The 9,216-nt window shown below is 64.0% G+C and overlaps 1 protein-coding gene across 1 annotated transcript in view; it reads right to left on the reverse strand.

Moving 5' to 3' along the window:
- CPLX2 (complexin 2) overlaps nt 1-7,683 on the reverse strand; it is an 11,449-nt gene extending 3,766 nt beyond the window's left edge. Inside the window, exons 1-2 of the mRNA XM_021410600.1 lie at nt 7,527-7,683; nt 3,697-3,786 (exon numbers count right to left, since the gene is read on the reverse strand). The gene's annotated coding sequence lies outside the window, so the exon portion shown is untranslated. The remainder of the gene's footprint in view (nt 1-3,696; nt 3,787-7,526) is intronic.

The raw sequence follows: 9,216 nt of genomic DNA on the forward strand, positions 1-9,216 counted from the left end.
CGCCGCACGCGTGGGCCCGCCCGGGGCGACACCCCCAGCCCCGCTCCGCTGCCGGCCTCGGAAGTGGGGGGAAAGATGGGACTACGGGACCCCCCCCCAGTCCTCATAGCGGGACATCCCCGGGGAAACGCTGCCCGCTCTGGGACCCCCCCGCTCCCGCAGCGAAGGGACTGGGGGAGCCGCCCCCCGGCGTGTGTTAATGCTTCACCTCCGCAATCCGTGGGCAAAGCGAGGCGCTCCCCAGCCGCAGCGGCCACGAGCAGTCCCCAGCCCCCAGCCGTCCCCGCACCCTGCACCGAGACGGGGTGACCCCTCCAGCACCGCGCACCTGAGCCTCCGCTCCCCCCACCAGGCCTTAATGACCCCACCGTGACTAATTGCAGCGCTGCGGGGTGCTGCGGGACTTCTCAACACTGTGGCCCCAGCACTCCCCGCGGCCACGCAGAGCCCCCAGCCCCACATTTGCGGCGCTGACCCCCAGGAGACGCTGGGGATGCGCCGGGGTGACCTTGTGGTCCCCGTACCCCCGTGGCTGGGGCAGAGCTCAGGGTCCAGAGGTGCCGGGGCCATGTGCACGTCCCACCGCCCCGCAGAGCCAATGCCCCATCCATCCAGCCTTGGGTTATCAGGAAGGGAACGAGCTCTTTGCAGACCAGCGGGACTCTGAGCCCAGCTGCGGGGACAGCGGGCAGTGAGGTGAGGCCCTGCAGCCCTGCCGGGATGCTCACGGCCATAGCCCCGCCGTGGGGCACACGGTGCTGGGGGAACCCCCATGTCCGTCCTGCTGCCGTGCACTGCAGCCGCAGCACAAGCTTGGCACAGGGAAAGCACTCCAGCACACATCCCTCCTGCTCACCGCTCTCTGAGCCCTCCGCCTCTTCCCACGCTGACCGACCACTCTGTTTTCCTGCACCACAGAAAAAGTGCCCCCCGCCTCAGCGCCTAACCCTGCTGTGAGTGCTGGGACAGGCCTCGGTCTGTCCGTCCGTCCGTCCTGCGGCACCCCGCTCCGCACGCTGACGTCAGCGCTCCCGGCAGCCGGGCGGTGGGCGGGCGGCACCGCTCCTATTGTATTAAAAATAATACAGCGGAGCACAAATTCATTACAGATAAGTGTGACAGCCAGGAGGAATTAACGAGCCCGTCTCTCAGCGCCTGACAAACGCCTCCTTTTGTTCCTGGGATGGGTCCTCGAGTCTTTCAATCTTTGGAGATGCTTCGGCTCATTGAGCGCGTCCTCCCCCAGCAGCTCCCAGTGCGCCCAGGGACTGGTCCCAGTCGCAGCTCTGGGATTGCCCCCGGCAGCATGGGGCCGTTGGGTTATTTATGCTCCCCCCACCCCCATCTCTGCAGAAAATACCACCTGGCCCTCCACGTCGCACCGAGGGATTAAAAGTGGTTAACTCCATTTGCAAAGGCTTTGTTACGTCGGTTTTCCCTCGGCTGCAGCGCGAGGCGATGCGCAGCGTGCCGGCTCGGTGGCTTTTATCAGGTTGTCTTCTGGAGGTAATTGGGTTTTTCAGGAGCCTGTTTAAAATTCGTAACCCGGCCTCTTAAACAAAACAAAAACAGCGGCGGGGAACGGGGGAGAGGCGGCACAAAGCAGCGGCAGCTGCAGCTCTGCAGAGTGGTCTCGGCCCCCTCGGCGCTGGCACCTGGCAGGGACAGGGACAGGGATGGGGACAGGGCCATGCATGCTCCAGCATCGGGTTGGAGCTGACCCTCGTAGCGCAGCAGCTGAGTGCGGATGGGGCACGCAGAGGTCAGGACAGCCCTGCTGCCCCGGTGCTAACACATGGAGGGGGACACGGGGTCACCACCACGCCTCCTGTTCCCTGCATCCTGGCCACGGACCCATCAGCATCAATATTGCAGAGCTGGCTGCATCGCTATCGCAGCCCCTCGGCATCGCTATCACAGGCCGTTCAGGGGAGCACGGGGCACCCCCAGCCCGGCTCTGCTTGCTGCCGGGTGCTCCAGGTGCCACCAGTTCCATGCCACGGGGCACAGCGTGAGCTGCGAGCGGGTGGAAGGGAGATGCTGCAGCAGATGGTTGGCGGGGCTGGATCGTGGCACCGCACGCAATGAGGGATGCTCACATCCCCTGGGGGCCGCGTGCAGGAGCCGTGTGTGCACTGGCGCTGGTTGTGGGCTGGGGCAGTGGCGGCTGAAGGAGCTGGGGGTGAGGAGGGGACCAAAGCCGCAGCCTCCAGCTGCTCCCAGCGCAGTGTCCCAGGGCTACCGCAGAGGGAGCGCAGCTTCCAGGCTGCTCTGCCCTCCTGAGCTGCCCTTTTGGTGGCCTGTGCAAGAGTGATGCAAGGGTTGGATGTCCCCTGCTCTTTAGCCCCGCTTGCTGCCCTTCCCAGGGCTGACAACTGCCCCAGCCCCATGGCTCTGCCACCCAGGCCTTGCCCACATCAGGGACACCTGCACCCTCCTGGCCATGCACTGCAGCAGCAGCTCCCGGAGCACTGAGCGGCTGCTGCCTCTGTGCTGTGCATCGTTAAGCAGCGGCACTGCAGCCCCTCGCTGCTCACCCTGCAGGGGCTGCATGGAAGCGGGCTGGGGGAGCAGCTGCTGCTCACTGCAGTCTGGCAGCAGGTTTTGCCTTGCTGCTTTCTGACCCCTGGGGCTGTTCCCCCGGCCCCTTCCCACCCCACGCTGAATTCCACCTCCCCTGAACAGCCTCTGTGCATTCAGCCCCAGCGCTGCACCCGCACCGCTTCCCCCGGTGCGTACAGCATTCACATCCCGAGCACTGTGTATAACAGCACACTTGCACCACGTCCGCCCCATCAATATTTATGGCAGGCACGCACACCGCACAGCTCTGCAGGGGCTGGCATGGAGCTGGGCGCAGTGCACCCGGCACCGTGCGGACAGCGGACAAAAGCCCCCATGCAGCCCATCCCCCTGCCCCATCGCTCCCTGCCCCAGCAATCACCTTTGGGTGAGCAGCCATCCCATGCACATCCTGATTTACCCTCCTCGTGGCCCTGGCAGGAGCCATCCAGAGCCAGTGCTGATGGTGGAGGTGGCCAGGTCTATGCAGGGAGCAGATGCTCGGTGCCCCCCCAGCCCATCTCCCGGGCTCTGTGCTGGGGTGGGAGCAGGGCACACACCAAGGAGGGTGAGCTCCTTCCCTCGTGGGGAGGGCTGCTCCACCAAGGGGGAGCTCTGGGGGACAAAGTACTTCACAGAACCAGGGACACCCTGACCTCTGACGGCAGCAGATGGCTGCACACTGGGGGGATCGGTGACGGCGGGGGGGACATCTGGGTGGCTGCAGCCTGGTGGGAGCAGGCTGAGCCCATGCTGGGAGCACTGAGAGTGTGGGACCCTCTGCTGAGGGGGGGCTAGGAGGGATCCTGCCACCTCCCCCAGCTGAAGCCACCCCCAGCCCGCCTGCGCATGGGGTTTCCGCTGCGGTGTGACGCCGGCTGGGCACGGCGCCGCTCCAAGAGCTGCTGGGGCTGTGGCCAGAAAACCATTCTTGGCTGCTGCCAGTGGGGTTTGGCTCGTACCTTGCCCATCTGGGGGCTTTCAGAAGCAGAAAAAAAAAAAAAAAAGAAACTGAAAAAAGGAAAAACAAACCAAAAAAACCTGTCCCTGTGTCCCTGCACCACCTGCAACATCACCTGCCAAGTCCATGCCTCACATCCACCCAAACCGAGCCCCCCTGGAGCCGGAGCCTACCTTGGTGTGTGCGGTGTCCGTGGGCTTCAGCACCTAATGCAGCGCGGTGAGGGGCTGCCGGGGGCGGGTGGGCATCGCAGGAGAGCAGGCCTGCAGAGACACCGATGGCAAAAGGGTCAGTGATGGGGGGCCACCCCCTAATGCACGGGGTGCTGGGGCAGAGGACAAAGGGACAGGTTATTGCACACCCTGACATGCCAGGCTCTGAGGATGGGAGTAATGCACTAACGGAGCAACCCCAGAGGGGGCAGGGGGATGGCAGCCATCGGGAGGTGGCAGCGTGGGGTTCTGTGCCCCTCTTGGACCAAGGACACGGCTGCTGCTGGCCCGAGCTGCAGACAGGCACCCGGCAGTTCGGATGCCTTCATTAATTATTGAGACGGCTCTCAACTCTTGGAGGGCTTTAAAATTTCGCATTAACTCTGCATTCCTCAGCTTTCAAGTGATGAATTTCTTCTTCAGAGGACATAATGGTGAGTTAAAGCGAGCGGGCAAACAAAGCCCCAAACAAAGGCTGCAGTCTGAGAAATCCTCCTCCGGGCGCCCAACTTCAGCCCAACTTCAGAAAGCTTCTGCCTGGGGTTCTCCTCGTCCCTTTGCTGAATGTCCTTGGAGTGCCCCCGTCGTGCTAGGGAGGCTCGGGGGATGCTCCTGGGGACGGGGCTGTGCAGAGACCTGGGCATTGTCTCCCAGTGATCTGTCCCCATGGTGCCACCCTGGTGTGTGTCATGAGCGCGACACGGGCTGCGGGATGTGGGGAGCGGGTTCTTGAGGATGTCACATATGAGTCCTAACACAGAGCCATCTCCTTTCCTGCACCCTGGGGAGGGAGGGGGGGCTGGGCAAATTGTAGGTAAATAAATGGCCCAGGGGAGAAGGAGGGGGGACAGACTCACGGAGAGAATGCTGGGTTTGGGGACACAAAGCCGGGTTTGGGGACGCAGTGCTGGGTTGGGGGATGCAGTGCTGAGTCCGGGCATACGGCAGCAGGCGGGCAGTCAGCCCCTCACACTCCAGTGGGACCCCCATGGAGATCCCTGAAAGGCGGCTGCGTCCCCAGGAAGCGCGGCGCTGAGCTCTCAGCCCGGGAAGGGCTCGGCGGCAGCGTGAAGGTGACCTTTGCTGGGGACAAGCGCTGCCTCCTGCGGGATGTGGGAAGAGTCGGAGCCGGGTGGGACGGGCTGCAGAGCACCACGGCTGGGGGCAGCTGGGTTTTTGGGCAGCTCAGTGCCAGGGAGAGGAGCTGTGCTGGGACAGGATCAGTCCCTGCTGTGCCGGCTGTATCCTGCGGTGCACATCAGCTGCTCTTCGCTGAAGCTCCGGAGTGTGGTCAGAGCTGGGCACTGCTTGCATGGGGACGTGGGGAGATACAGCCCTGGAGGGGTACTGGGGCCATGCTAGCCAGGTTGCCACATGGCATTGATTTTGGGGCCAGGTCAATAGAGCTGTTATTAATTAATTAATTAATTAATTTTTCTGCCTTTGCAATGAGCAGAGCTGGCCAGGATCACAGAGCTGCACCTCACCTGGACAGATGGGGACAGGCAGCAGCTCCGGCTGTCCGTGTGTCTGTCTTTCCAGGTAGTCAGATGCCAACAACAGCCAAAGTAGAGGTGAGGTAAAGGGAAGGAGGATGCGACCATGCCAGGACAGCCCTTGCTTGGGGCTGTGGTGCACTCAGAGATGGTGGGGCTGCTTTTTCCCCGCTGAGTGTATGGCTGCAGCACCCAGGGCAGAGGTAGGGCTGGAGATGAGACCACCTCCTGCTCATGGCACCCTGCCGATCATAGCCAGCCTTGTCCAGCCCTTGGGATGCCGGAGGACAGCTTGGGGATGGGGAGAAATGGGGTGCACAGGATGGGGCCAAAGGAGAAGCTCTGTGACCTGCTTGGGGCTGGCAGCAGCCTCTTGCCCACACACTGTGTACTGAGGTGGGAAGGCACAGAGCCTCTGCGCTTTGGGGAAATGCCTTCACAGAAGAGCTGGGGTAGCAGTGCCCTCTCCGCCTGCGGGGACGTGGAGGGCTGCATCTCAGCCAAACCTTTGGCCCTGGAAATCTCCTGTCTGTGGGCCAGGGCAGCAGTGGGTGCCATTGCTGCGAGGCTGTGGTGATGGGTGATTCTGAGAGTTGGATGACTATTTTTGCAGGAGGCGCTGGCAACAGTTGGGCAGGGATGGGGCTGGTGGCAGGAGCGGGCACCTGCAGCACGGTGAGGTGACAGTGACTCCTGGGGGGAGCGTAACCCGGGCCATGTGGCACCACAGCCCTGAGAGCCCAGGAGGGTGTGTGGTTGGGGCTTCCGCAGGGCCAGAACAGGTGGAGGGGAAAGCTCCTGGGATGGGCGAGCAGAGCGCTCACGTGAGAGCGTGGCTGTTTACTCTGGCTGAGCAGCCTGATTGCTCTCTATAAATACACCCGGCGAGTAAACACCAGGGAGGGAGCAGGAGCATTTAAACTCATGGTTGATGCTGGCAGAAGAACAAATGGGAAGGTCTGGCCAGGCACACACGGAGCTCCTGCGGCTGGCTGTGCAGTCCCATGCTGGGACAGCCTCGGGGACACCTGGGTCCCCTCGGTGGGGATAGCATCGTGTCACCTGCTGCTGATCCAAGCGGGACACATGGGTGCCCAGCAGTGGGTTCTCCGTAGACAGACGGCGGTACCTGATCTCTGCTGGGGCTCAGCTCATGTGCTAGAATCGTGATGGGAAACTCAGTGCAGGTCCCCATAGGGCTCCTGATGAGTGGCACCGGGCCTGGCGGGCTCTGCCTGCCAGTAGGCAGTGCCGAAACCCGGGGATGAGCCAAGGCGCGAACCGCAGCCATCCTCCAGCGCTGCGAGGTGTTAATCGCTCTGTCTGGTTGGGGTCATTTTAATACTAATGTTCTCACGCAATGCAATCGAAGAAGCAAACATTCAGCCCACAGCCAAGGGACATTTTTCTGTGCCAGTTTATCTCGGCTGAGCTCTCACATCTTCTTCAGCTTTGAGGAGAAGCCCTGAGCCATCAGCCCTGTTTGGAGCGAAGGCGCCAGCCCTGCTTTGCTGCTCTGAATCACCACGCTCGTGCCTGGGGCAGCAGCTGCCCGGTCACGCTCCCGCCATGTGGGTGACACCGCCACTGTGCACGGCCAGGCCTGGGTCACGGTGGCCACCTACCCTGTGTGCTGCTGGGGACACTGCAGGGAGAGGGGATGGAGCCCGGGGTGCTGGGACCCCCGGAGGGATGGTGCAGAGGGATGGCACCCCGAGAACATGCAACGGGGATGGCCCACGAGGGGTTGGCACAGCCGAGGAGGGCAGGATGGAGGGGGAGGTGGTGACAGGGTGGCACAGGGAGAGCCCGGCAGGGTACCAGGAGCTCCCCCCGGCAGGAGGCTGCGAGGAGCATCCTCGGGAACGAGCAGCGGAGGGAGCAGGTGGCCTCCTCTCCTTGCCCACGGCCCCGCTCCGGAGCCTCCCCTCTGCAGTACCACCCTGGGGGATGACAGCCCTTCCCCTACCACAAACACTGCACACGCGGCCCCTACCCAGGCTTGCGGGGCGGCGTGGGGGGGGCACCCGCGGGGAGCAGCGCTCAGCCTGCATCTTGCATCCGCATCCCGCACTCTGCATCCCACACCTCGCATCCCGCACTCCGCATCCCGCTTCCCGCATGCCGCAGCCCCGCGGCCGCCGCCCCGTTACATAAGCCGGCGGCCCCGGGAGGCTCGGCGGGCCGGTCCCCGTGCCCGAACCGCCCGCCGGGCCCTGGCCCCCCCCCTCCCCGAGCTCTGCGGCACGGCGGGCCCGCCCCTGGCCCCGGCCGCGCTCCCGGCCCCGCACCCACCTGGTTCGGCGCGGCACGGTGCGGTGCGGTGCGGTGCGGCTCCGGTCCGCCCCGTCCGCCCCCGGCGTAGGGAAGAAGGAACGGCCGCCGGAAGGGAGGCGGGAGCCCTAGCGGTACGGGGGGGCCCGGTGCTGGCTCCCCCTCCGCCGCACGGCCTCCCGGGCGGGGCCGGCTCCGTGCCCGCCTCCAGCCCGCCCCGTGCCCCCAGCGGCAGCCCCCGCTCCCGGCGATTCCCCCCAGTACCCGGTAATTGCTCTCTGTACCCAGCAATCGCCCCCGGCAATTGCCCCCCAGTACGCAGTCATCCCCCCCAGCAGTGCCCACCCGTTCTTCTCTCCCATTACCCGGCCATGTCCCTGGTGCCCATCAATCCCCCCCAGCAGTCACCCCCTGCTACCCCCCGTGCCCCTCAGAACCCCCAGTTCCTGTCCTTGATCCCCAGCAGTTCCCTCCAGTGTCTGCCCATCCCTCCCAATCCCACCCTCCTACAGCAATTCCTCACTCAGTATCTACCCCCAACCAGGGCCCAGGGCTTTGCTCCCCCAGACTCAGGGCGTCTCTCTCCCATGGCTGCTGTCCCACATTGCTGGCCATGAGGTTGTGTGGGTGCCACCTGGGACACGGGGTCCTCTGGGCCTGTTGGGTGCTGGGTGCACCAACCCAGCAGGCAAAGCACTGTGGGATCTTCAAAATCTGAGGCCCGATGAGCAGAGTGAATGAAGGGGATGGGGACCAGGACCCTCATCTTCGTCTCTGCAATAGGTTCAGCCATTGGCATTGCTGATCTCCCTTTGGAATATGGGTTCCCGCCTCTCCGCCCTGGAAGGGGCACAGGATGGACATGCTTTAATGCAGTGCAGCTCTGTGGGGGTCTGATGCTCATGTTTTCCTTCCCATGGCACCCTTCACCCCCTGGCCATGGCAGCGTGGGGTCAGACAGCCCCAGTGCCTTGCGTGCCAAGCTGCTCGTCGCACCGCCGCCGCTTGTCATGGCTTTCATGCAGGGATGGTGCAGGCTGGAACTGCTGATGAATAAATCAATCCCCCCCGGTGCTGAGGCTGCAAAACGCGGCTGCAAACAGAGGAGCAGCGCTTGGGCCGCGGGCCCGACGGCCGGGGAGGTGCAGCTGTGAATCCCTTGTGCGGGCCCCACATCCTGAGCAGCCGAGTGGGCAGCTCTGATTGCTTTGGTGCCATGATTTATTTATCTCAGCGCTCCATCGGCGGGCTCGCACGCTCTGCCCCACATTCTGCCCGGATGCTCCTGCCTGCGGATGGGAGCAGCGGTGGGAAGAAGGACTGTGGGTGCTGTGGGTCCCTCTGCTTCTCCACCGTGCTGTGCTGTCACTGTCAGCCTGCTGTCACCCAGCTGCCACCGCCGTGCCGAGGAGCCCGCGCCCCTCTGTGCGAGCGGAAGGACAGTGCTGTGCCGCTGACCTTTCCCTAGCTCTGAGAGCACTTTAAGGCTCAGCCAGGCTCCCGCTGCTTCCCCTGCACTGTGCCAAGAGCAGCAGCATCCCATGCCCTGTGCTGACGTGAGGACGGGAGGAGGTGCTGAGACACCTCGGTGTCACCCCACAGCCACACTCGCTGCTGGTGGCTCCAGCTTGCCTTTGTCCATTGCCTCCAGCTGCCTGCACCGGAGGAGATGGAGCTGCAGGGTGCGTTCTGCTGCCGCGCTGCTCATAAA

This window comes from Numida meleagris, chromosome 12 (assembly GCF_002078875.1).
Source record: "Numida meleagris isolate 19003 breed g44 Domestic line chromosome 12, NumMel1.0, whole genome shotgun sequence".
In the NCBI taxonomy this organism is placed as follows: Eukaryota; Metazoa; Chordata; class Aves; order Galliformes; family Numididae; genus Numida; species Numida meleagris.